This window comes from Topomyia yanbarensis, chromosome 2 (genome assembly GCF_030247195.1).
Source record: "Topomyia yanbarensis strain Yona2022 chromosome 2, ASM3024719v1, whole genome shotgun sequence".
Taxonomy (NCBI): domain Eukaryota; kingdom Metazoa; phylum Arthropoda; class Insecta; order Diptera; family Culicidae; genus Topomyia; species Topomyia yanbarensis.
In genome coordinates, this window is record NC_080671.1 from 119227998 (window position 1) to 119253641 (window position 25644).

The following is a 25644-nucleotide window of genomic DNA, read 5'->3' on the forward strand; positions in this document are numbered from 1 at the left end:
ACCTGCTATCGTGGTTGATTTATAGAACAGGAAAGGGTGAGGATGATTTAAACGCTTTGTCTGGTGGAAAGCTATTATTTGTTAGTGGTTAATTTTTCGAAGTGCGATCGTAAAAATGGATTGTATGAGATTACTGAAGAGTGGAGGGGTAAACAGGATTATTGGCGAACGTTTGTTAAATAGCACTGAAAAGTATAATGCAACAGAAAAAGGAAGGAAAATAACGATTCCAGAAGTAGTTTACCTTGCGTGCTACAGTGCAATTTTTCTTGACGTGAATCTACAAAAGCGACCGGGGTGTTATTTTGGCGCATTTCAAGTTTACGTTTGCTCTCTTTGTTCTAGCCATTAGGTGCTTTACAGAATTATTTATCGCATCTACTTACTACGGAAATTGTTGGCTATCTAGTAATGTATGAGATTTATGAGATTTATATTCGTTACGTAAATTGTTTGCTTTTAGTAATGTGTACGATTATTTTGAGTACTGTTTTGGGTTTTTATTAATACGGTTTGTTCGTATTAATAAAAACCCAAAAAAATCAATTAGGTGGCTTTTTACTCATAAAATAGTGGAATTTTTCGTGATAAATTGCAATTTTTATTTTTAATGAGTAAAACTTGAAATAAATCGGTCAAGTAGTTTTTGAATAGCAATTAACACCGTAAAGCATGTTTTTCAGAGACGTCCTACCAAAAGCTTTGTTATCGAGTCGCTTGTCGATATTTTTGCATAAAAAAGTTACAGAATGTTATTGAAATGATACATTACAAGGTACAAAAGTTTTGATCGATTCGCTTTACCCAAATTTTCAAAATACGCAAAAAAGGTGTTCTCGTTAAGTTGATATCCTTACTCATCCTAAGTTCTAAAATTAAAATTTTTAATTTTATGTTATAGAACTGTCAAAATTATGAATCTTAAAATGAACCACTTCAGAACGCATCATTAGGTCGTTACTAGACTTGAAATATTTTTCAACTGCTATGTTGAACATCACGCCGCTGAATATACCCTACGAAATTTGATTGATATATACTACTAATGTTAGCAAATCTGTAATAAAAATTAAAACCAAGCGGTGCTTTATCTTGGTCAGATGGCATTACTTTTGGGTTGACTACCAAGAATCGCTACAGATTAGCTTAGCAACTTTTTGAAACAAACTGAAACTACTCTAACATAACTTCTCGACAAACATATGATTACGGCCTAAAAGCCAACTGTCAAAATCCACTTTGAATGGAAATTCCGGACAAACCGTTACACGCCAATCACAGATGTTGGTAGTAAATAAAAGAGAAAAGTTTTCTCTTTCATAGACTGTTGTGAACTGTGTTCGACAAGTAACGGTTTGTCTGGAATTTCCATTCAAAGTGGATTTTGACAGTTGGCTTTTAGGCCGTAATCATATGTTTGTCGAGACTTGATCAACTCGCCCACCAACAACTGCCAACTAACATCCGTTTTTCAGTTCCAGTTCAGTTCCCCGTGCATTTGAAATATGAAAACTATGTTGTGTCAATACCCTACCTACAAACCGAAAATATTTTGCCAAGACAATTTCACCCAACACACACAGAAGCAGAAAAATAAATTATTTTATCCCAACGCAACTCACTCATGTCGCTCCCTGCACTGTTGAACTCAATTCACATCCACCTTACACACCCACTTTACAAATCATCATGTATATTGGAAACGGACACCACTGCTCAAAATTCATAGATTCTACTAGGGATTTTCGACAGTGGTGGCAATAACTCGCACATAGTCAAACCGTAGAAAACTTGTATTCGTTACCTTACTGTGTGCAAAGTTTATTGTGCGCACTGTGTACCGTTGAAAACCGGAAGATGATTTTGATGGATTTTAAAAAGATATTAGCATTTCTGACCAATAACACCGAAAGTGACATAGGGCCTATCACACTATATGCGGTTGTGGGAATTCGAACTCAGGTGAGCTGCGTACATTGTAATGGACTTGCCAGCTGCGCTATTCCCTCTCCATATGATATAATCTGACCTTCACAGTTGTAAGACGTTGTTTGAGGGTGAAGAGTGCCCCCGTCAATAATGAGGAATGATGGAGTTGGGTTGGGTAAACGTCAACACTACAATGTTGGCAATTCATTCTTAATCTAGGAAAAATATTTGGCAATATGCCAATAAAATTCATTATGTTAAGAGTCCATCCGTAAATGACGTAGTATTATATGAGGAAGGTAGGAGTTTTGTATTTTGTGATGATATGTGACGACAGGGGAATAGGGCGTCATGTCATGCTACGTAGCTTTTTTTAAGGGGGAATGGGAGTTGATCTGATGTCACGAAAATCTTATCCTTTTCATCTAACTGCTAAGAACCACTTGTTAATGCATTACTTGCTAATAAAGAGAGAAACCAAATTTCAATTCGTAAGCGTTTCCTTATATATGATTTCAAAATCAAAGTTTGTGCAAATTATATGATTCCTGTACTGCAAAATTCTTGAGAATGCGTGCTGTTAAAACCGAAGTTTTTTCTTTTTGAATTCTCGAACAATACATACTAAGCTTTAGGGGGAAGGGATATCGCCAAGCTACGTCATTGCCGCGGGGGGGGGGGGGGTATTTAGATGTTTGTGTTTGTGACGAAATGCTATGATGGGGGAGGGGGATGTTAAAAATCACTCAAAAAATGCTACGTCATTTATGAATGTAGTCTAATAGAGGTACAGTTTCATTGATTCGTACAATGTTGTTCTCAATTTCTTACTCTTCCTGATATGATGCAGCTGGAAGAAGTCAATTGCCAGCTTTAAAAAAGCCACAATCATAATTCTACATTTACAGATGACAATATTGAATATTGCAGCCATTAAAATCAATCGATATTATATCGAATCGAAGTGCGCTATTCGAGGTTCTTTCCTTTTAGATATTCGCATTTTTCACTGCAGGAATAGAAAGTTTCTTTGAAATAGTGTCTCTTCATGCACAAATTGTTGGTGAGGTAGATTTTTGTTATATATTCTGACAGAAGTTTTGTGCTTTATAGTGAATGGTTCTGAGAGGCGAAGATAGCAAACAAGTACATTATAAGTAATGTTAATATTTTCATATTCAACGAAGTAGTATCTGAAAGACGGCGTCGGTAGTTAAGTGACATGTCGAGGGTTTTATGATAGAGTCGCCTCTCTGGTGTCAATGATAGGCACTCAGTGCAGAAAGAATCAGAAGGAAAAAAACTAAATAATAAAATTAGCCTTTTCACCCTTCGAAAGTATAAATGTTCAATACCTTCATTGTTACGTAAACAAATAAACATAGCAAAATATCGAAACTACTTGAACCTATTAATATGAGCAGCGCAATTCATTTCAATAATTCACTACCACAACTTTTAGGAGTTCATTCATAATCAGCCACAAGAGTAAAGCCATGTCAAGTGATCCTCGAATTTTTCGCAAAATCACCGACCTTCATGAGGTATATTTTATTGTATAGGAATTATGGTGAATAGCTTATGGTATAAATATTTCGTTAAAATTCTTAAACTTTATTGAATGATAAAATTGAAAATTTTATATCTCAAAAACTACTGAAGATAATTCAATGAATTTTTGCACACTTATGGAATGATATTTGCACTATCTTATAAAAATATAAAAATAAATTACTTTATAATTGCGTGAATAACGGTACTTTGCATCTATTTAAAATTTTCAATTGTATGTTTTCTTGTGTTCTTCACGCTAAAAAATTTCAAAACGTATGTTAAGTTATGCGGCAATCTTTCACCTTCAATAATCTGTATTGATAATTTTTCATTTTTGTTCCTATCGAGAGCTATGGAGGATTTTGTAACAGTGCGCTGTTTCAACGCACGGCCCACTCTGATGCAGCCTGCGAGAACGTTCATATTGGCAACGTCGCACGTCACTACGTCAGAAAGCGCATCGTGTGGGAAGTGCGCATCGCATGACTAATGTGGTTTTCGTTTGAAGCGAAACTGAGTCAGTTCCTAACCCCAACTGCTGTCAAAATGTATGAACTGACAGCAGTTGGGGTTAGAACCTGACTCAGTTTCAGGTTCAAGCAAAATCGCCATAAAAGAAATCATATCTCTCGATTGGCGCAAAAGGGCAAACTTTTCAATACGAATTATCGAAGGTGATTTTTTTCCGGATATTTTGAGATGCGTTAAATTTTTTTGACTGAAGTGCACAACAAAAATTATAGTTGTTTAATATATTTTTTATTATTATAATTTAACGCTACTAACAATTAACATCTTTAAAAAAAATTTGTTAGTCAAAATACATCTACGTTATATCCAAATTCTTTTTTAGTCTACAACATTACTATATGAAAGTGGTAAATCTTATGCCAACAGCATTTTATTTCACGTTTTTATTTTCACCGAGTGAACAACGATGTGTCTTTTGAAAAAAGTTTACATAAAATCTGTTGTTCAATCGCATCGATGTTGGGTTTTTTTTATCACTATTGCTTCTGTTAATTCTGTTGATTGGTGGTTCTCCAAGTTCTAATAAGATATTATTTGTTTTTGTCGAATTTCAATTAATCATATACAACGATTTTTATTTCAAAATCATCGTTACAGTTTTCCGCATGTACCTGTTGAGTCATCGAATATTCCAGTTCCATTACTTTGGCAAACACTATAAGAAGAAAAATTAAACGTGTAAATTTTCCTATATTTTAAACGCGTTATAGAGGAACCCATTACTATAAACACGGGATGTAAAATTGAAAATTTAAGGAAAATTGTGTTTTGTTCCATATTTATTTTCGTTGTATTTTTTGCGCCCATTACAACATATGCTACACATGTGTTGACCAATATAATTTTTAAATTTATCACTCCACATGGATGCCATAAAAACAAGATACGACGAACATATTTATGAATTTTTTTTAACGGAATACATCATTCGTGTGATCGACCCATATTTATAACATGAATCAATCGAATGTTTTTTTTAGCAAATATTGTATATCTTGAGATAATATAGCATTTCGTCGAGTTGTCTCTATATGGGAAACACCCAAGTGCGATCGAAACAAAAACAAACGTCAAAACGTTTTCTCACTCGCACTGATGCAAATTAAATGAGCGCGTAATTTAACGCACGACCCGATGACGCATGGCTGAAAAGTCGCTATGTGGATTTAAGAAAAGATTCACAATATACCGTGCTACCTCTTAGACAGAACCAACTGAACATAAAACGTGGTGAAGTATATCAATTTGCGAAAAATATGCCAACGCAGATTAAAACGCCCACTGCTCAACTTTGCTCATCGGCTGGCAACAACCGAGCGCGCTTGTCCGAGGTATTGAGTGACAGAAAATTAAATAACTCTTGAACAATATAATAACGCTAAAGAGCATGCAAATTACTCTGAAAACATCACTTTCGATTATCCATAAAGAAAAGCTTGTCTTTTTGCTTTAATCTCAGAGATTCCAATTTTGAACATGAGATACGCTCCTTCAAAGCGATGCGCATTAGGACGTTGCGACGTGCGGCGTTGCCAATATGTACGTTCTCGCGGGTTGCATCAAAGTGGGCCGTGCGTTGAAACAGCGCACAGTTACAAAATTCTCTATAACTTTCGATAGGAACAAAAATGAAAAATTATCAATACAGATTATTGAAGGTGAAAAATTTTGTGAAGAACACAAGAAAAAATACAATTGAAAATTTTAAATAGATGCAAAGTACCGTTATTTACACAATTATAAAGCAAAAACATTTTTATAAGATAGTGCAAATATCATTCCATAAGTGTGCAAAAATTCATTGAATTATCTTCAGTAGTTTTTGAGATATAAACTTTTCAATTTCATCATGCAATAAAGTTTAAGAGTTAATATCTTAAAGAAAAACGCTTTTAATCCACCTAATAGTGTGATGAGACATTTCTTATAACTCTTATCACTCTCTTCGGATATTATATCGTTTAGAACTTGATGCTTCGCGATGTTTTTGATAACACATACTACATGGGATAGTGGCAGGACTCAGAGAATCACTCAAATCAGCATAGGACAACATCAGTGCTAGAAATCTCAAACCAATTCAATGGGAAGGCGAAAAAATGGCCCATAAAATAGACATACCAACGAATTATTGCTAATGCTCTGTTAATAAAATATCTAAATTCCTCAATCAATGCATTGTGGTGGGAAAACTGATTTTTCTAATGGGGTTATGTATATTGTACTGAGCCAAAAAAAATCGAATTTTTTTTGAATCGATTTGAAGTTTATACTTTGCTCAAATTTCCAACGCGACTGAGAATTAAGAAATCAACGGTTTTTCTTGAAAACACCCACCATTCAAAGAAAATCAACAGTGCATATTTCCAGAGTTGGTTTTATTTCCTATTTAAGAACTATTGTGTTTTTACATCCTAGATTGCATGATTCAGTGATCGAAACCCAAAACTTCATGAAGTATTTGAAATTATTAAATTAAAATTTGTGTTTGCTATTGAAATTGACAAAATGATTGTATATATATAGTATTTAGTCCCTTTGCCGATTGTTTGCTTTTTCGGTCCCACCTATCAGCATTGAAGTATCGCCCTTACGTTTTTTAACAATACCAATTTTACAATTGGTGGGGGTTTGGTGAAAATCGATCTTAATGTCTAGACGGCATAATTCCGAAACCGTAATTTTTGAAGTTTTAAAATTATGCAGAATTAATTTTTCAGAAAATAGTAACAGAGCAAAAAGTACCAAAGTCCAAACAAATCAATTTTTGTCAAACGTTATTTTTTCGAGTTTACATCAAATCTCAATGTTTCATGCATTATAATGTCATTTGGCATCAAAAATACAAATTTGATTTTGAAAATTTTTCATTTCAGTTTATATGGGAATTTGCTGTGTGATTGCACTCTTCAACTCGTAACTCCGGAAGTCCAATCAATAAAAAATTCAATAGCAACCGATGGGAAGATTGTACCTTTCATTTGAGACTAACTTTGTGCAAATCGATCCAGCAATCTCTAATTAACAGAGGTCACATTTTTTTCCACATACACACATACACACACATACATACATACACACACAGACATTTCCGATCTCGACGAACTGAGTCGATTAGCATATGACACTCGGCCCTCCCGGTCGGGATTAGATCGACAAATTTTAGAGTGAATGAGAAAGGCAAAAACATTTTTAGCAAATGTTGAAATTTATGCATTTTTTGGTGAGCAGTTCTATGTTTCATAGACATTAAACCAATTTTAACTTCGCTTCCTATTAAATAAAGACCCTTATTACAGTACATCTCTACAAAAACGAGATCAATTTGAAAATAAATCTGAGGATTACGATTGATTACAGAACTCTGGAATTTTCTATTGGAATGTTTTCAGGCAGAAATTTGATATTGATGCTATTAGACAACTGTGAAATCAAGACCAAGGGATCAGTTACATATCAGGACCCCATTCCGACAATTTATCAAAAGTCCTCATGATGTTTACAACAACAGGTTATCAATCTACGGATCAGATAATTGTTATTGTAATATTGAATTAAATCAGTCTGCATCAATAAATTTTCAACTTCAATCCAATTTTTTGTGTGTGGTGGGGGGGGGGAGTTGTATGGTGTTAAACCCGAAAACCTTCTCTTGGCTACGCCGTTTCTTGGAGTTATTTATTTCGCTTTTCATTTTCCGATATGTTTCAGATCGATCCGATGGTTATAAGTTAGAAAAATTGCAGTCAGAAGGTTCGCACAAATGAACATTGTTGTACTGATAAGTTATCAAGTTCCTTCCAGACAACTTGGAAGTGTTCGGTGATTATTTCTAGCGGTTGTAGATAGTAAAATGAAATACAAAATTCGTTTTATCGAAATAATGTTTGGCTTATTTCAATGGATTATTACTATATTGAACAATAAATAGGCGACAAAGAGTAATCAACAAACAACAAGCCATAACTTTTAAAGTATTCAAAATAGATATTTGAAGTTTTCAGTAAAGTTATTATTAAAGTAAGAGCTACAAATTTGCTGAAGGCATCATTTCGATATAAGCACTTGTAAAAAAATGTGTGAAAATATCTCACTTATTGGGGGATTAATCAGCAAAAGCACAATACCAAAAGAAAGGGCATATTGCCTCCATTATATTCTCCGAAAATACTATTGACCTAAAATAAGCCGTTTTGGCGTTAATAATAGATTACATGTTTTTGGTCATATTTCTGGCAATGGGAAATGATAGAAATCTTTCGTCCGCATTTAATATTAAATATCTCTTTTGATAATAGTCCGATTTCAACAATCTATAGCTTGTTCGAAAGGTATTCGTTTAAGCTGTCTAAAAACATATAAATTGTTAATCTATATTGTCAATTCCGGCAGATAATTTAAAAAAACTGCCAAAAACGCCATTTTTACGCATTCAAACATTCATATCTTAAAAACTAAACATCAGAATCAAAAACAAATTAATAGCGTTCATACTGTTTTTTAGTTCTTTCATTTAAAATTGGTTTGGATAAGATCGGTTCAGCCATTGCTGAGAAACACGAATGAGAATTTGTCCGTTACATACACACACACACAGACACACACACACACACAGACATTGTCACAAATCGTCGAGCTGAGTCGATTGGTATATAAGACTCGGCCCTCCGGGCCTCGGAAAAAATCTTGAAAGTTTGAGCGAATTCTATACATTTCTTTTATAAGAAATGTAAAAAAGGAATTGTAACGAAGTATTTATACCAAAAGCTAATCACCATAATCCCTATACAATAAATTATACCTTATGAAGGTCGGTGATTTTGCGAAAAATTCGAGGATCACTTGACATGCCTTTACTCACAAACAGAAATGCAATCATTTACCAACGAAGCTCATCAAAAACGAATAGCAAATGCTATATCACTAAGACTGCAATATTATACAAAATGTAAACTCAAACATAAAACAGTCGAAATAGGAAACACATCGAATGAACGTTGCCGTAAGGCACAAATCCTCGACGGAAAACGTTCCATTTGAGCCAGTATATTCTGATTCTGACGACTTAAAATATTTTTGAAAAGCGGAGTGTTGTACAAAAATAACATAATTGGTACTGTACCAGACTACGACGGCATAGTGGAAAATGCGTAATCTGGTCGCGAAAGTATCGTGAGATCTCAAGAAGTCCAGGAGTCAGTTTTAGAGGTTTTCATGTTGATTTGTTCATTCACAATCCCTGATGTGATGAAGAAATGAAAATTTGCCACATGCGCGGATCGCTTACATAACAAGGATTCTACCGAATTTCGACATCTTCTTCCACTTTCTGTACAGCTTCCTTGTGTGAATGTTACCATCTTGTTGGTTGTCACTACTGCTTGGTGCCTTTCGAACTTTCTATACGTGTTGTAGAAAACATTTCATTGTTTTTGCTCAAAATGAACTGAAACTTGAATTGAAAGATTGGATTGACGTTTGAATTGGTGCCTCGTTTCCTATCGCTACCATCACTCCGCTTGATTTTCTGATGCTCTTAAAACGTCACATGTGTTAAGGAGCCAGTGCGCGAATACGAGCAACTGACCCATTACTACCCACACGCTAAAGAATTATAAATAATTGAGTGCTATTATTTTTTGGAACATAGCCTTCAGCCCTAAAAGCCCGGGGCCCCTGGCCCTGGCCCAGTGTGCCCATGCGTAAAGACGGTACTGAGTAGAGCAAGACATTTTTAATGTCAAAATTTCATTGTCCCAAAGATGATTTTTGTTTTCAAGAATTGTCCTCAACTTTGACTTAATAATCTAACTTTAAAAATTTTATTTATCAAGTTTAGCCAATATTCTATTTTATTTGTTTTATTCATTTAAGCTATTTTATCTGTTCATTCATTTCATTTCAATAAATTCTATACTTTTTTATTTTATTCATTTGATTCATTTTATTCGTTTTTTAATGATTCATTTCATTGGTGTTTATTAATTTTATTTATTTTATGGAGCCTTTCAAATGCCAATTTTTATGCATTCGAATAATGTAATATGAAACAAAGACAATAACATATTTATCCTAACACTAAAGAAATAATTTATTCGTCATTGTTTGAAAGAAATTTTCACTCTTTTCTGTTGATGCCTCGTATCAGCCGGCGTACGCCTTCAGTCATGGCCTTGGCTAGCTGATTACACTAATTTTTAATCCGAGCAACGTGGCACTGGTGACTACTACCTTAATCTTCATTATCACCTGGGAATAATTTGTTGGATTCAGCTCTGTTAGGATGAGCTGTACTACACTGCCGTTGAATCATTGTCACACGTCCTTGCTACAATAGCAACTGGGTAGATCTATAGTCAAAACGTAACTAGACCATCATGGGATTTAATTAAGGGTAAAATCTGTTAACACTTTCAAATTCGTAGTCTTATCCGCACAAAAATACCTATTTGCTTGCCACAGGAACATATCGCCTGCCAAACCATGATTCTTTTTCGTGACAACAAACTTGAATCGATCAGGAAAATTGTCGCGAGCAGGAATCTTGTGAAATTTGAACTTTATCAGCACTTGGTCGTAGAGCATGCGGGATCGCATTTTGACCGCTGTTTGGTGTTTGGGACTTCTGTTGGGTTGTTTTTTCTCGGTTGCATTTTTGGGGATGCATTCTTCAACAGTACAGCGTTTAGTTTTCAGTTTTTTATTAGAGATTTTGGGATCAGATCGGAATAACCTTGGGTGTTCGGAAAGCGCAGATGATCATAAACGGTTCCACTCCAACACTTCAATTGCACTTTGCGGGCTGTTATGAAAGATTCCTTCTACTTTTTAACCCTCTAGTGCCCAAATTTTTATTTGGCTTGAAAAAACTTTTGTAGGTGGGTTTCGTGATGAGAAAAACGAAAATAATGTTGATAATTCATGTAAGCAGTGGATTTTTCATTAAAGCCTTAAAATAAGTAGGCCACCTAGAGGCGGTGTTGGGAACCTGGGTGAATAAAAAAACAAAAACTTTTTTTTCTTCCAGTTACTTCAACATAAGCGAATTCAGATGGTTTATATTTAGGACTTCATCAGAACGCAAATTGCCCCAGCTAAGGAGTATTCCTCTAGTGCTTTGGTTGTTTAATTATTGACTTCTAATTTATAGTAGGGGAGACCAGTGTCTGCTGGCGATGGTTTCACTTATCATGTTTTATTTTTTAATTTAAGAAGATCGTTTAAAAGAGAATTTTCGAGATTCTTCAGGTGAAATTCCGAAGTAAACAAACAAAAAAGAACAAATTTTGTTTGTGGTTACGTATATTGTAGGGTAAAGTACCTATTTTCACCATATTAAGCAAGGTGCCTCAATAATTCGTTAATTTCTCGCCCGACAATCAATGGAATGCGTGAAAATTGACATCAACAGCTTTGCTTCGTTGTTAAGAATCAATATAATAACACAAATGCGCTGGAAACAGTATAATTCTTGTGTTTGAGCGCAACGAAAACTCGATTCGAGGTTTGTTGCGCTACCATTTGACTCAATGCGTTGAACAAAGATGGCAAACACTGCTCTAACCAACGGCTTCAAATGGGTAGGGTGATAATAGACACATTTCGCTAATGCGCTCATCACCCTATATACGGCCACGGAAAGTTCTTTTCGCGCGCTATCGAAAAATCTAGTCATTCGTGGAATAGCTTTGAACTAGCTCTAAATCACAAAAATACTGAATTTCACCTAGCCTATTTTCGCCCTAACCATGTGAAACCAGCGATTAGAGCAGCGTTAGCCATCTTTGTTCAACGCATTGGAAAGCAAAGATACTGGTGCCAATTCATACGCATTGCATCAATTGTATTCCTAGTAATTAATGAAATGGTGAGGTACCCTTCCTAATACGCCTAAAATGGGCTCTTCACTCTAATATGTTCGAAAACTTAACGCTGAACGTGAACGAAACAGAATGTAATGCAACATAAGTACATGGGAGAATGTATTACACAGTACTTGAAGTGCAGGACTATAAACAGAGCCATATGTTTATTACAAAAGGAGAAAAAGATTCCGCCAACTTATCCCAGACTCCCCTAAATATAATTAAATGATAAGGACATCCATATTCTAACAGCAGCATTCACCCAAAGATTTTAAAACATGCTTCTTTTCAGCTAAAATTGCCCATAAAGCTAGTTTCGTTACGATAAGTAATCATAAAAGACTGAAAAAATTTTCGCCCAGGTGCCCAACACCGCCTTTAGGCGGGCAAAGTGTTTTACAAAAAAAGCTAAACTTCCGAATTATTCCACTAAACCACTTCACATCTACAGTAAAATACTACTAACAGGCTACTCAAAAATATTATTTTTAGTTATTAATATTTCCAAAAATAGTTAAAATTTGTTTAATGAAAATTACCACTAAACACAAAATAGTTTTTTTACACGTTTTCATCGAATTTTCAACTTTGAGCTTCAATTGCCTTTAACAGAAAGCTATGATTATTCAAACAATGTGTGTGTATATGAAAGGTGTGAGCGTTGGGAAGAAATAGTAGTGCGGATCATGTTTTAGTAGTTTTATTTAGATTTTTAAAGAGACCGCCTAGAGGCGGTGTTGGGAACTAGAGGGTTAATCACTCGACTGACAGTTCTCTTAGAATAATCCAGTAGTTTTTTCTCATGCTCACTCGACAATGGACGAAACAATTTCATTGATCGCAAGCATAGGAACTTGACTTTTGAACTGTTCATTCGCCATTTACATGAAAGTTTTCTTCTGTTTGCTTAGGAGCAACCTGGTGTAGTGAACACACCTGCGTCAAAGTTGCAACAACAATCGAAGGAGAATCAGTTTCTTTTTTGTTCTATCCCTTCCCAGCATGGATGGCTGTTCTCGAATGGCTCGTAGTTTGCATCAAACAATTGAGATTTTTTTCTTGCTTTTTGTTTTTCTCATATAGAAAGGATATGCAATCATTCTGAAAATCACCAACATAAGGTCTATGGATACTAACAGGGGCCTAGCTATGGGTGTATGGAGAGGGGTTACATCCCCCTCCTCCTCACTGGTCACTAACCCTTTAAATTCCCCTTAGATCACCCCTCATTGCACCCCCATCAGACCATCACCCCATCTATCGTACCCCCTCTCTTAACCCCATAATCATTATACCACCGCTATATCACAAGGCATACCAAATTAAGCTGAGAAGTGGTTCGTTCGTTGGTTTTCCCCCTCCTCACACACCCACCCGCATGACAAAATTGGTTAGCAGAGAGACAACATTGAACTGATGCTGCTTAGGTTAATTAAGTATCTTAAGTTCGTGGCTGGCGAGCCATTGTGTGTAGGTGAAAAGTGTACTAAGAATGTACTAGACATTTCCACAATTAAAACTAACATAACCAGCCATGAAATCATAGCTTGGAGAAATGAGAAAGGCACAATTGCACCACTAGGTGGATTAAAACAGGTTTTTATGTATGTGCATGATTCTATTTTGATATCATTTCCCCACAATAGGGGAGACCGGGGCTAGTTGGCAGTGTTTTCAGTTTTCGTTTTTTACCGCTTTGATTTTGGTAGATCTTGTAAAATAGAACACGTTGCATGAAAGGGTGGACTGTTGGCAACATCTCTGAATTTTATTAAATTGTTTGATGCGTTGTCTTCATTTCTAGAGACAAAAATATGTGACGCGGAAAAGCCGCCAACTTACCCCAGCATCGGGGTGTGTTGGCGGTATGTATGGGGTAAGTTGGCGGACTGCCAGAAAATAAGCAATCCAATGAAAATACAATTACATAAGTGGTCCATATGAAATGTGCCGATTGTCATTTCAATAAAACTGTATAGTATTCGACACTTTTCATTATATTTAAGTCTCAATGCCCCGTTATTTTGACTTCGACGCGTACTCCATATTCAAAAGCAAATTTTCGAAATTCTTCAGGCGATTAGCTAAAATAATTGTCCCTGCATTGACGGGAGACACAAGAAAAAGTTTCTCTTACTGTGGAGTGAATTTCAGAAATAAAAGTATATGGTGACTATTTTCGCACTATAAATAGTACCGCCAACTTGCCCCGTGTGCGTTACCGCCAACTTACCCCAACCGCATATTTTATAAAAAAGGATTTAAAAAATTGCTTTTGGGTATGAATAGGTATAAAATCTATACAATCGCTGAAAGCTTCTTTCACGTACTATCGAAAAATATAATCGTTCGGGGAATAGATAGAAAACCACCTTAAATAACACAAAATGTTTAAAATTAAGAAAATTTACAAAGTATGCTCAAAAACACAATATCGCCCACAGCTTCTAAAAAAACATAATGTTTCGCAACATAAACACATTGGATAGCGCTTTATGTCTAATAGAAACGGAGAAAAGGTGGTTCCGCCAACTTACCCCAACAGCCAACTAGCCCCGGGCTCCCCTACAATATATATTTTGATAATCATTTATCGTTTATTGTATATCCGAAAACTGTGGACAAGGCTGCTATCTATTAGTAGGTTGATATCACTATTATCCTCTAGTCCTGTTTGCTTCTCTCTCTAGTAGTCAAAAACGACGCGCGCGTGAAGTTGATAGTTTGTCCGTGATGCAAAGTAAGGTTTTTAGCTACAGTTAGGGTAAACAGGTCTAATTCGCCCCCCTTAAGGAAAAATAGCTATATTTCACCATTCGACGCTATGATCTTCTCACTAACGACTCTAATTTATTGTTATATTAGTTAGAAATTAGTACGCGTTTCATTTTTTATTAAAAACATCCTGATACAAGTACTATTAAACATTTTTCAAAGATGCCTAAATTCTAGTTTTTTCTTTCACCCAGGCCAAAATGCCCCGGTGAAAGTGTAATATGCCCCACAACAAGAGGACGGTATGCCCCACAGCAATCCGTGAGTATGCCCTACAACAATGGGTGGGGCGTTTTGGCCGGTGATGAGCTGTTGTGAATACATGAATAATTCTACACACACATAGTTTTAAGCCAAGCTAAAAACTAAGATAGTAACTATAATATTCTAGTAAGCTACTTGAAATAGTTCTATCGAATCTGACTGTTTCTAATTGGTTGTAATGCTATTGGAAAAAGTGGAAGCTTACATAAAAGTAGCTCTTTTGAAACTTTTGTGTATATTGTTGTTTTGCAACATATTAAAAATACCAAACTAACTTAGTACGTTGATTTCTTGAAACGATACTGTTATCAGTCATTTTTACTTTTTAGACAATTCAGCAATCCTGGGAATCGAAGAGGGGCATTTAGCCCCGGTGGGGCGTATTATACCCTTTTACCCTAATGCTTATAAAGGTCTTTGTCTTTAATCCTGGTTTGACAAGCTACAAGTTCAATGCCCGATGTCGAGGGGAAATCGATTCGATTGGAAGAACACCATTTTTATTTATTCCCAAAAGTGCTCCTCTGAAGGAGTCTTCTCGATCCAAGCGAATAATATTGAAATCGTTGAAGTCGTGGTCGATTTCTGAAGTAAGTCAGAACCCGTATTTCAAATTATTTATTAAAATTTTAAAGGGATCGATGTTCGAGATAATGCTTCTGCGATTCCACTGTAGAACAGTGATTAGATCCGTGACCACGTTCGATCAATTAGTCATCGAAGGATACAATCGCTGAAAGGAGGGGCCGTTTTGCAGTCAAAAATGTTTTTACTGTGGGGAGAAAGCTTATCAAGGTGCTTTTGAGGGGATCAGAAATATTTTAAGCTGTAAAAATACGGTCCACCAAGGGGTGAGTCGCTTAGCATAAATCGAATTGTGCTCACAAACAAACAGCGTGGAAGCTTGTGCCGCAATGTGCCATGGTGTTCAGTAATCCGCGCAATCCAAACTCGGATCGGACATTACTCCGGCACATTCAAACCGATTTGATGGTACATATACTTTATACTCCTTCGTAAAAAGCCCATAGCCAGCAATATCATTTATCTGATTTAAAGTATTTACTACCAATCCAAGCTAATCAGGGCGAATTTTCGATATGTCTGTCCTCGTTCCGTCAGAGCTCGATGAAATCTGCAGTAGATTCAACCAGTTTTTGTCTTTGGCCCAAAAGAAAATCGCGAAGGGTCTAGTGACCGAACTTGGGTATACCTTCAGCAGGGGAGCCGGTTTTACTTCGACATCCATCTCGCTTTGAGGCGAACCATTGTCAGGGGAAGTAATTTTTGTGCGGGCCTATTGCCGAGTACACGTTAATAGGAGAACCAAGAAGGGGGGACGTAGGGTAATAGCGGTTAATGAGTTAATCCAACATTCGCCAATGAAAAAGTTACGCCATGACAGAAGCAATATTTAAGAGTAGTTAGCATATTTTTATAATTTATAGCTTAGCGGGTATTGATGGTGTTCACAATTCCCCATGGTTTACAACTCCTCACCGTTGCCTACATGTGAGCTACATATTCCAAGCTGTTCTACATATTCCAAAAAAATCTAAAAATGGCAAAACAATTTTTGCCTTTCTCAATAGAAAGGTATTGCAATTGCTCTGAAAACCGACTTTTTAACGGAGGCCCGGAGGGCCGAGTGACATATACCATTCGATTCAGTTCGTCGAGTTCGGCAAATGTCTGTGTGTGTATGTATGTGTGTGTATGTGCGTCTGTGTGTGTGTACGCGAACACAATCTCACTCACTTTTCTCAGAGATGGATGAACCGATTTTTACAAACTTAGTCCCAAATGAAAGGTGCAACGTTCCCATAGGCTGCTATTGAATTTCTAATGGATCCGACTTCTGGTTCCGGAATTACAGGGTGATGAGTACGATCACGCAGAAAATGTCGATTTTAAGAAATTCTGCAATGAATGTATAATGGTGAAAATTTTTCCAAAATGTGACCACAACTGCTTCGATTTGTAGTACTAGGTCATTAACAGCCATTCAAAGTCTCTTTGGTCACATTGGCCACCATCATCGGTTCCGGAAGCCCCGGCGGAAGTATCCAAATTCAGACTAACAGTCACATCGGTTTCTCGGAGGTGGCTAGACCGAATCAACCAAACTTAGTCTCAAATGAAAGATGTTGCTTCCCCGTAAATGGCTATTAAATTTTATCCCCAACCGACTTCCGGTTCCGGAGTTACGGGTTGTGGCGTGCGATCACATAGCAAATTGTGATTCAAACCGATACCCCGATGGAAGCAAAAAAGGTAAAAATTTCGCTAAAATGTCTCTCAAATAACTTAACTTTGCAGTTCTAGGTCACCGACGGCCAAACAAACTTTCGTTGACTACATTGACCACCATAGACGGTTCCGGAAGTGCCCGGGAAAAGCGGCCATCTTTCAAAATTTACGAACTCACATCAGTTTCCCTGAAATGGTTGGGCCGATTTTCACAAACTTAGTCCCAAATGATAGCTATATTATTCCCACAGATGTCTATAAAATTTCGTACGGATCGCTTATATGGGTCCGGAAATATAGACTAAATCGTCCGGTCACATATGAAATTCCCATATAAGCCGGAACTCAAATTTTTTCCAAAGGGGGGACCCCATGAAATTTCAGAAATCGAATTCGTATTTTTGATGCCAAACATCTTTAAAATGCATGAAACGTTGAGATTTTATGTTATCTCGAAAAAATTTTTTTTTATAAAAATCGACTTTTTGGGACTGCCGATTTCGCACCTTTTTGCCTTTCTCAATAGAAAGGTATTGCAATTGCTCTGAAAACCGACTTTTTAACGGAGGCCCGGAGGGCCGAGTGACATATACCATTCGATTCAGTTCGTCGAGTTCGACAAATGTCTGTGTGTGTATGTATGTGTGTGTGTGTGTGTATGTGCGTCTGTGTGTGTACGCGAACACAATCTCACTCACTTTTCTCAGAGATGGATGAACCGATTTTTACAAACTTAGTTCCAAATGAAAAGTGCAACGTTTCCATAGGTTGCTATTGAATTTCTAATGGATCCGACTTCCGGTTCCGGAATTACAGGGTGATGAGTACGATCGCGCAGAAAATGTCGATTTTAAGAAATTCTGCAATGAATGTATAATGGTGAAAATTTTTCCAAAATGTGACCACAACTGCTTCGATTTGTAGTACTAGGTCATTAACAGCCATTCAAAGTCTCTTTGGTTACATTGGCCACCATCATCGGTTCCGGAAGCCCCGGCGGAAGTATCCAAATTCAGACTAACAGTCACATCGGTTTCTCGGAGGTGGCTAGACCGAATCAACCAAACTTAGTCTCAAATGAAAGATGTTGCGTCCCCGTAAATGGTTATTAAATTTTATCCCCAACCGACTTCCGGTTCCGGAGTTACGGGTTGTGGCGTGCGATCACATAGCAAATTGTGATTCAAACCGATACCCCGATGGAAGCAAAAAAGGTAAAAATTTCGCTAAAATGTCTCTCAAATAACTTAACTTCGCAGTTCTAGGTCACCGACGGCCAAACAAACTTTCGTTGACTACATTGACCACCATAGACGGTTCCGGAAGTGCCCGGGAAAAGCGGCCATCTTTCAAAATTTACGAACTCACATCAGTTTCCCTGAAATGGTTGGGCCGATTTTCACAAACTTAGTCCCAAATGATAGCTATATTATCCCCACAGATGTCTATAAAATTTCGTACGGATCGCTTATATGGGTCCGGAAATATAGACTAAATCGTCCGGTCACATATGAAATTCCCATATAAGCCGGAACTCAAATTTTTTTTCCAAAGGGGGGACCCCATGAAATTTCAGAAATCGAATTCGTATTTTTGATGCCAAACATCTTTAAAATGCATGAAACGTCGAGATTTTATGTTATCTCGAAAAAAATTTTTTTTATAAAAATCGACTTTTTGGGACTTTGCCGATTTCGCACCTTTTTTCAGTTCAATATTACCGTGGCTGTTTTTTCTTTTTCAAAATTTTAGAACTCGAATAATGATTTATTTTCCTGTATATAGTTGTCATGTGATGTATAATAATAAAATGTAATATATGCATTTAAAAGTTTTTAATGAATATAAACAACGCACACATTCTCGTGATTCATGATTGAGAAAGGCACAATTGCACCGCTAGGTGGATTAAAATAGGTTTTTTGTGTAATTTTTCGGGTTTCCATCTTCGAACTAACATTACGCGTTTACACCTTTAGGCTTCCCTTTTAATATGATAGTTTTGATCTTCAATTTCGATTTAATTAAAATGAAGAGTTAGGGCAATTCATTTATTTTCGCTCTATTCCTTTTTTCACTTGACCCATTTGAAGTCGATTGTAATAGAAGTGTTTGTTATCTTTGTCTCTCTCAGTGGGTCAAATGATAGAGTGAAATTTGGGACAATGGATTTTTTTGGGCTTAAACGTGAGTATTACAAAATTTTCTTTCCATTTTCGTTAGTATACTGACACAAATTTATACGAATTCTATCACCGATTAATTAACGTTTCAGTACGACATACTCTCTGATGGAGCCGAAATAGATTCATTACCCTATAATTATAGCACTTCGTCCTAATAGGCCACCAGCTTCGCCTTTCCGAATCAATTGCGCAAAGTAGTATGAATGTTCGAGCACATAAAAAGTTCAATAAAGTTTATCGCACTTTGATGTGCTCTTCGATGGTCATTCTCTATTCTCCTTAATTAGTTGGCACTGGGAAAGTTTATTTATTATTTTTGTTTCCTTGGCTTCTGATGTCACATCGCATCGTTCGAGGGCGCACACGTCTGTATGTTGTTTTATCATTTCCTCCCAACGAGTGAACGGTTTTAATGGAAAGGATTGCAATGAACGTGACGAGCGAGGAATACTCATCTTCATCATCATAATCATCAACGGAAGTAGGAGCTACCATCTAGGCAATCTTTAGACCAGTTGTTTTCAACCTTTTTCGTTTCATGTATCCCTTTCTGAAAATTGCTTACCACCATTACCCTGTCGAAAATGAAAACAATGATTTTCAATTATATGACCACCACGCTTTTTCAATTAGTTACCTATTCCTGAAAAACAGCCAGTCTGTTTAAATTTACCCTTCCCTCCTACAATAGTTTACTTTACGCCTGGGGGTGAATACACCCCCGGTTGTAAACCACTGCTTTTGACAGTATAGGAAATGGCCACCGAATTACCGCGTTATCTCTCGATCGATTGAACAACGATGGTGTTTGATGTGCGTTTAATTGTGTTTGTTTTACGCGACCGAAAGGTACGCTGAAAACTACCGGATGCGTGCGTTTTTCCAATCAACCAAATCGTGTAATAATTTCCGGTTCATCAAAAATTTAATTATTCCAACATTTAGTGAACGAGTTGAGGTTAATTTTTTAGTGTAGGCTTCATTACAGTTATTGAACACGCGCGTATGTGTAGAATTTTGATTGATTTTATGATAATTATGGTATTTTGTCCATTTTTGCTTTATTGGAACGGATGCCGATTTGTGTCGTTCTAATTACTCGACTTAAAAGCGATGGAATACGTATAAATGTGTAGTAATATTCTCGCTTCGTGCATGATCAATGGTTAAACAATGAACGCGTTGTACAAATTGCGCTGTTCTATTCACCGGTTTCGAATGGGGAAACAATTATAATAGGAGGATTTTATAGTTATTATATTCATAGTTGGAGATATCGAATGTGAAAGCAGTCTCAACAACCTGTAACGTATTGTTCAGTTTCAATGCAGTAATGTAACAGCTATATGTCTACCTAAATTTAATTTGAGTATTCAAAGCGAAACTTTTATGGCAATTTCTTAAAAATATTTTCTCGACTAAATTATGATAAAATATGTTGTATTCGGTGACAAGTCGCTCAAGTGCACTGTCGCTCAAGTGCACTGTCGCTCAAGTGCACTCGCTCAAGTGCACTGAATGCACGCTGCTCTGAAAATCTAGCGAAATCGCATTGACGCACCAGCGACTGCTCGTTCAGTGGGCCGTTTGACTTCCGGAGGGTTACGTAAAATACTAGCCTTAGAAGGGAATCCAGATGACCCTCGTACGACCTCCGAACGCTGGGCCTGGTCGACTAAGCTGGTCGCTGGCTGGTAGCGTGACAGCGCTGGAATGCACGGGGGCTTCCGTAGTACGGAATTATATCCCGAGAGACAGACTGAGCAATTAGTGTTGTACGGATGTAACTTTTGTAAATATTTACTTCTGATGTGACGGGATTCTCAATAAAAATCATTTGTTTTTGCTTAATTTTAATACATTTTCAACCAAAGAACGAAGTATAATTAAGCATTCAATCTCATATACAGTTGCTTATACGAACGTTACGAATATACATGTTAGCGGTAGAAATATGACGGCAATGCATTGTGGATTAGAAAGCAGAGTTCGCAAGTTTCTATGACAGAACTTAATAACAGCAAATAACACCAACTGATTACCCTTGTTATAACATCTTGAAACATTCACGTCCCTATCCGTTGTATACCATCGGTATGTGCTGCACTGTCACACGAAGACACCGGAAGGAATTTCAAATTCAAAATTATTCCACCGCCCCCGGGAAGCTCTATCACGACGACGCTAATAAATATGAACCCGCAGTCGCCTTTCAATGAGCGTCATCGTTTTTTCCCCCACGGCTTATCTCGTCGAACATTCTGCTGAATTCCGCCCGTTTGATGTCGCTTCAGTGATATCGCACTATACCGGCTTCTTTTTTACCAACATCCCGCACCAGGGTGGTGCTAGTGGCAACCTGAGCTTGGGATTACGAAGGGACTGTGTTTAGAAGACTATCATAAAGTGGTCATATCCTACAGTATTGGAGCGCCACCACATACATGGAGACTAGAGATGGTCGGGTTCGGGTTTTTAGACCCGAAACCCGGACCCGACCCGAACCCGACGGGTTTCGGGTAAGGTTCGGGTTCTATAAATTGAAGCTTTTCGGGTTCGGGTCGGGTTCCGGGTTTTCAAAATTGAAATTCTCGGGCTCGGGTCGGGTCCGGGTTTTTAAAATTTTGAACTTTCGGGCTCGGGTCGGGTTCGGGTTTTTCAAATTAGAAAATTTCGGGGTCGGGTCGGGTTCGGGTTTTTAACAAAACAACCCAACCATTTCTTGACGCTGTCTATACACAAAACCCAGTTTTTTTTATACTTCGTGATACGAATGGAAGACACATATAACCGTACCAAATGGTAGCACCTTTAAATCGCTAGAATTCGTCGTATTTTCTGGTGCCCAAATATATTATTTTTTCATTCTTGTATAAAGTTCTGTCTCTTCAGATTCGCAAACTGACTGAATTATTTTATGTTTTAAAAGTTTCAAAAGAACATTCATGAGAGAGTATTCAACAATACGTGTTTCACATCTAAAATTTCTTTGCGATTTATTTTTCATGATAATTAGTAATAAATCAAGTCAACAGGAATTTATCGGAAAATATTGGTTCAACTTTCTGTTTTAAAATATTAATTTCGACAGGTACTTTAAAACCGATACGTAGGCCGCGGTCAGGGTAAACGCGTAAAACTCAGCTAAAGCGTACAGCAAATAGTATCTAAAGTAAAGCGAGTAGAAATCTACGGGAAGTAGAAACAATAAAAACCAATCTATTGATCGGCTCCTGATTCCTCGTTTTGACAGTCGCAAGAAATCGAACAGTGGGTGTGGCGAGTGCACTTAATGGTAGTACTTTTTTGCTACATATTGAATAATAATTGGCCATTAACCCTACAACGGTTTCGTGACTTTTTCTCTAAGTAAACGGTTTTGTGGGATACATTCGTACCCCAGAACTAAAATCGCTCTAATATGCCTAATCTTTATTAAATTTTATAATTAAATTGGATAGTTTTATTCTAAAACATACAATTTTACACAAGTTTTTCGCTTACTATGTAACGATGTTTTTCTTTTAAAACAAGATATAATAATGTTTTCGGAATTATGTAAACATGACAAAACATTAACGTAAACGGTTTTGTGGGGTACATTTGTACCCCAAAGAAACTTTAAGCGGATACTGGTAAGTTGGTCAAATGCAACAAATAGGTTGTACCTGCTTTAGTGAAAGTTTAGTAACAATCAAATTGATTTATGATAAAGATTGCTTGCAATTACCATAGCTAATTTAATACATGTGATAAATCATACAAAACTGCCTTGCAGGAATGGTTTTTGATACAAACTCAGAACTTTTGGTTAAGTACGACGGGCAAGGTTGTTTGAAACTGTTACCATTAAGTTGTTTGTTTCCCCATGAGTTAGCGACCGATTTATTCTACTTTCCGGTTAAGATATCGACGATTTGTAAGTTTCTCATAACATTACAAATTCGACGTTCAATAATAGCAATTTTTTTCTTTTAAAAATAATAGCAAATAAAAATTGGGATTCTATTGGCCAGTGATTCGTTTTGCCATAGGCAGATTTAACTCAACACGTATGGTGCTACTTCAGCTTCGAGTGATTCTACTATTCTAAAATGACCCTAGGGTGCCTAAAATTAAAAATCTTCGAGATCTTTGGTGGATTCTCCATTTTAGCAAATTAGGTTCGGATCGGGTTTCTCAAATTAAAAATTTTCGGGTCGGGTCGGGTTCGGGTTTTCAAATTTTAAAATTCTCGGGGTCGGGTCGGGTTCGGGTTTTACAAAATTTTCATTCTCGGGTACGGGTCGGGTCCGGGTTTTCTAATTTTGAAAATTTCGGGCTCGGGTCGGATGCGGGTTTTTCAAATTTTATACTTTCGGGCTCGGGTCGGGTTCGGGTTTTTCAATTTTCAAGCTCTCGGGTTCGGGTCGGGTTCGGGTTCAAAAAAATTGAAACCCGACCATCTCTAATGGAGACCCTGTCTGGTATTTCAATAGGAAACCCATTTCTCACGGTACGCGAAAGCTCAACTTGACAGATCGGATTCAAAGTTCACTGTTCGCTTATCGCTGGAGGTTGGTTTATGGTGCACACACATCACAGACAAATTGGATTCTCGGAAGGACATGTAGGCTCGCGATTTTTTTATCCGCTCAAATGGTAACAAAGTGGTTCTTTGCCACAACATGCATGATTTGGTTGTCGGTGTGTTGAAATATTTTTTTTTGCGGATTCTATTGGGCTCAATTGCTTCTTCTATGACTAAAAGCATTCAACGTATTTCGCCGGGCTCCTCGAGGGAATTTGAGGACTGTGCCAATTGATCATTCTGGTTTGTTGGCCCATTTTTACTGTACCCTGTTGAAGACGTTGGCTAGAGCTGTGTTTGAAATATTTATTTAACACATTGGCTCAAATTGTGATAATATGAGAGTTAATTACTATTAAGATATAATACGTTTCGCAGTTAAGTCATTTTTAAGTGGGAATTTTTAAGTCAGGGGAATACACTGATACTAATTTTTACGCTTTCCATCTTCTCAAAAGGATGAAAATAGGAACATCACCTTACACATTTTTGTTCCATTGTTTCTTCAGTTTATGCTAGATGTGTCATGTCTCCAGGCCGAATCGTACCCAACAGAGCACCGCTAACGAAGTACAACTTTGTATCTTTCTCTTTGCTTGCAGAGCTGTTGAAACCTCAGATTACGAAGGAACTTTGTGACTTATACTGGATAAGACGATTTACAATCGCACGAATCCAAAGTGTAGTCCGCTAAGCTAAGCTGTATTTAAAAAAGATTTACTTATATATTTGGATATAGAACTAAGTAGATATGCTAGTTCTGACCTCACATGAGGTAATGCACCGGTGTCTTTAATATACTATATTATTTTCTAGGAAGAATAGGGTGCAACCATTTTTGCGTTTAGTAAGTCATAAATTGCGTTTCGATTTCCTCTCATCGTATGGTGCTAAGTTAATGCCAGATACCGATGAAATTAAGCTGAAAGGCCATCCATGACTTATTAATATACAGAAGCCCTATTTTCACAGTCACGTCACTTAGTGACTAGAAGAAAATTTTCCTCTAGTCACTAGGTGACGTGACTATGAGAATAGGGCCCCAGATATAGTTCTTTTCATGCGCAAATGTTGTTTTACACCGGTTTACCCTGGGGTGTAATATATCAATGGCTTGTTAGCCGATGATTAGGTTTCGATTTCGCTGTGTTTCATCGACAAATCAGAACGTATGTGCCCCCGAGACCCCACCCTGCACAAGTTGTTTGCTTCGTGAACCTAAGCTGTGTTACACTTTTGGATTTAGTGTCTATCTGAGGGGCCATTCATATACCACGTGGATCAAAAAAGCTTAATTTTTGACCCTCTCCTCTCCCTACGTGGACAAGCGTGGACAATTTATGTATCCCTACCTCCTCCCCATAATGTCCACGTGGACTTTCCCGACGTTTTTGTGAATTAATATTATAAAGAGGGTTCCTAATTTCAGGTATTCGTATTGTGTTAGACTGTTTTGATACTGGCTGTAACCTGAAGAATCGAATTAAAACATAGTTCAAACTTTGTGAAAATTACAAACATTAAAAATGTATGCTTGAATGACTTTTAGGCCACTTTTTTGCATTCATCACCATAACAAAAAATTTAACTATGAACTTTTGGTTCGTGTAAAATCAACATGATTTAAAATTCTAAAATAGTTTTTGAGAACGATGTAGAAGATTGAATAAAGTGTTTCTGGGAGCTTCATTTTACTCGGTGTAGATTTACACTGATTTTA

General features: G+C 36.9%; 1 protein-coding gene across 12 annotated transcripts in view; it reads right to left on the reverse strand.

Moving 5' to 3' along the window:
• The window catches only part of LOC131679398 (dual specificity calcium/calmodulin-dependent 3',5'-cyclic nucleotide phosphodiesterase 1-like), a 796874-nt gene that overhangs the window by 42622 nt on the left and 728608 nt on the right, over positions 1–25644 (reverse strand). The window lies entirely within an intron of this gene.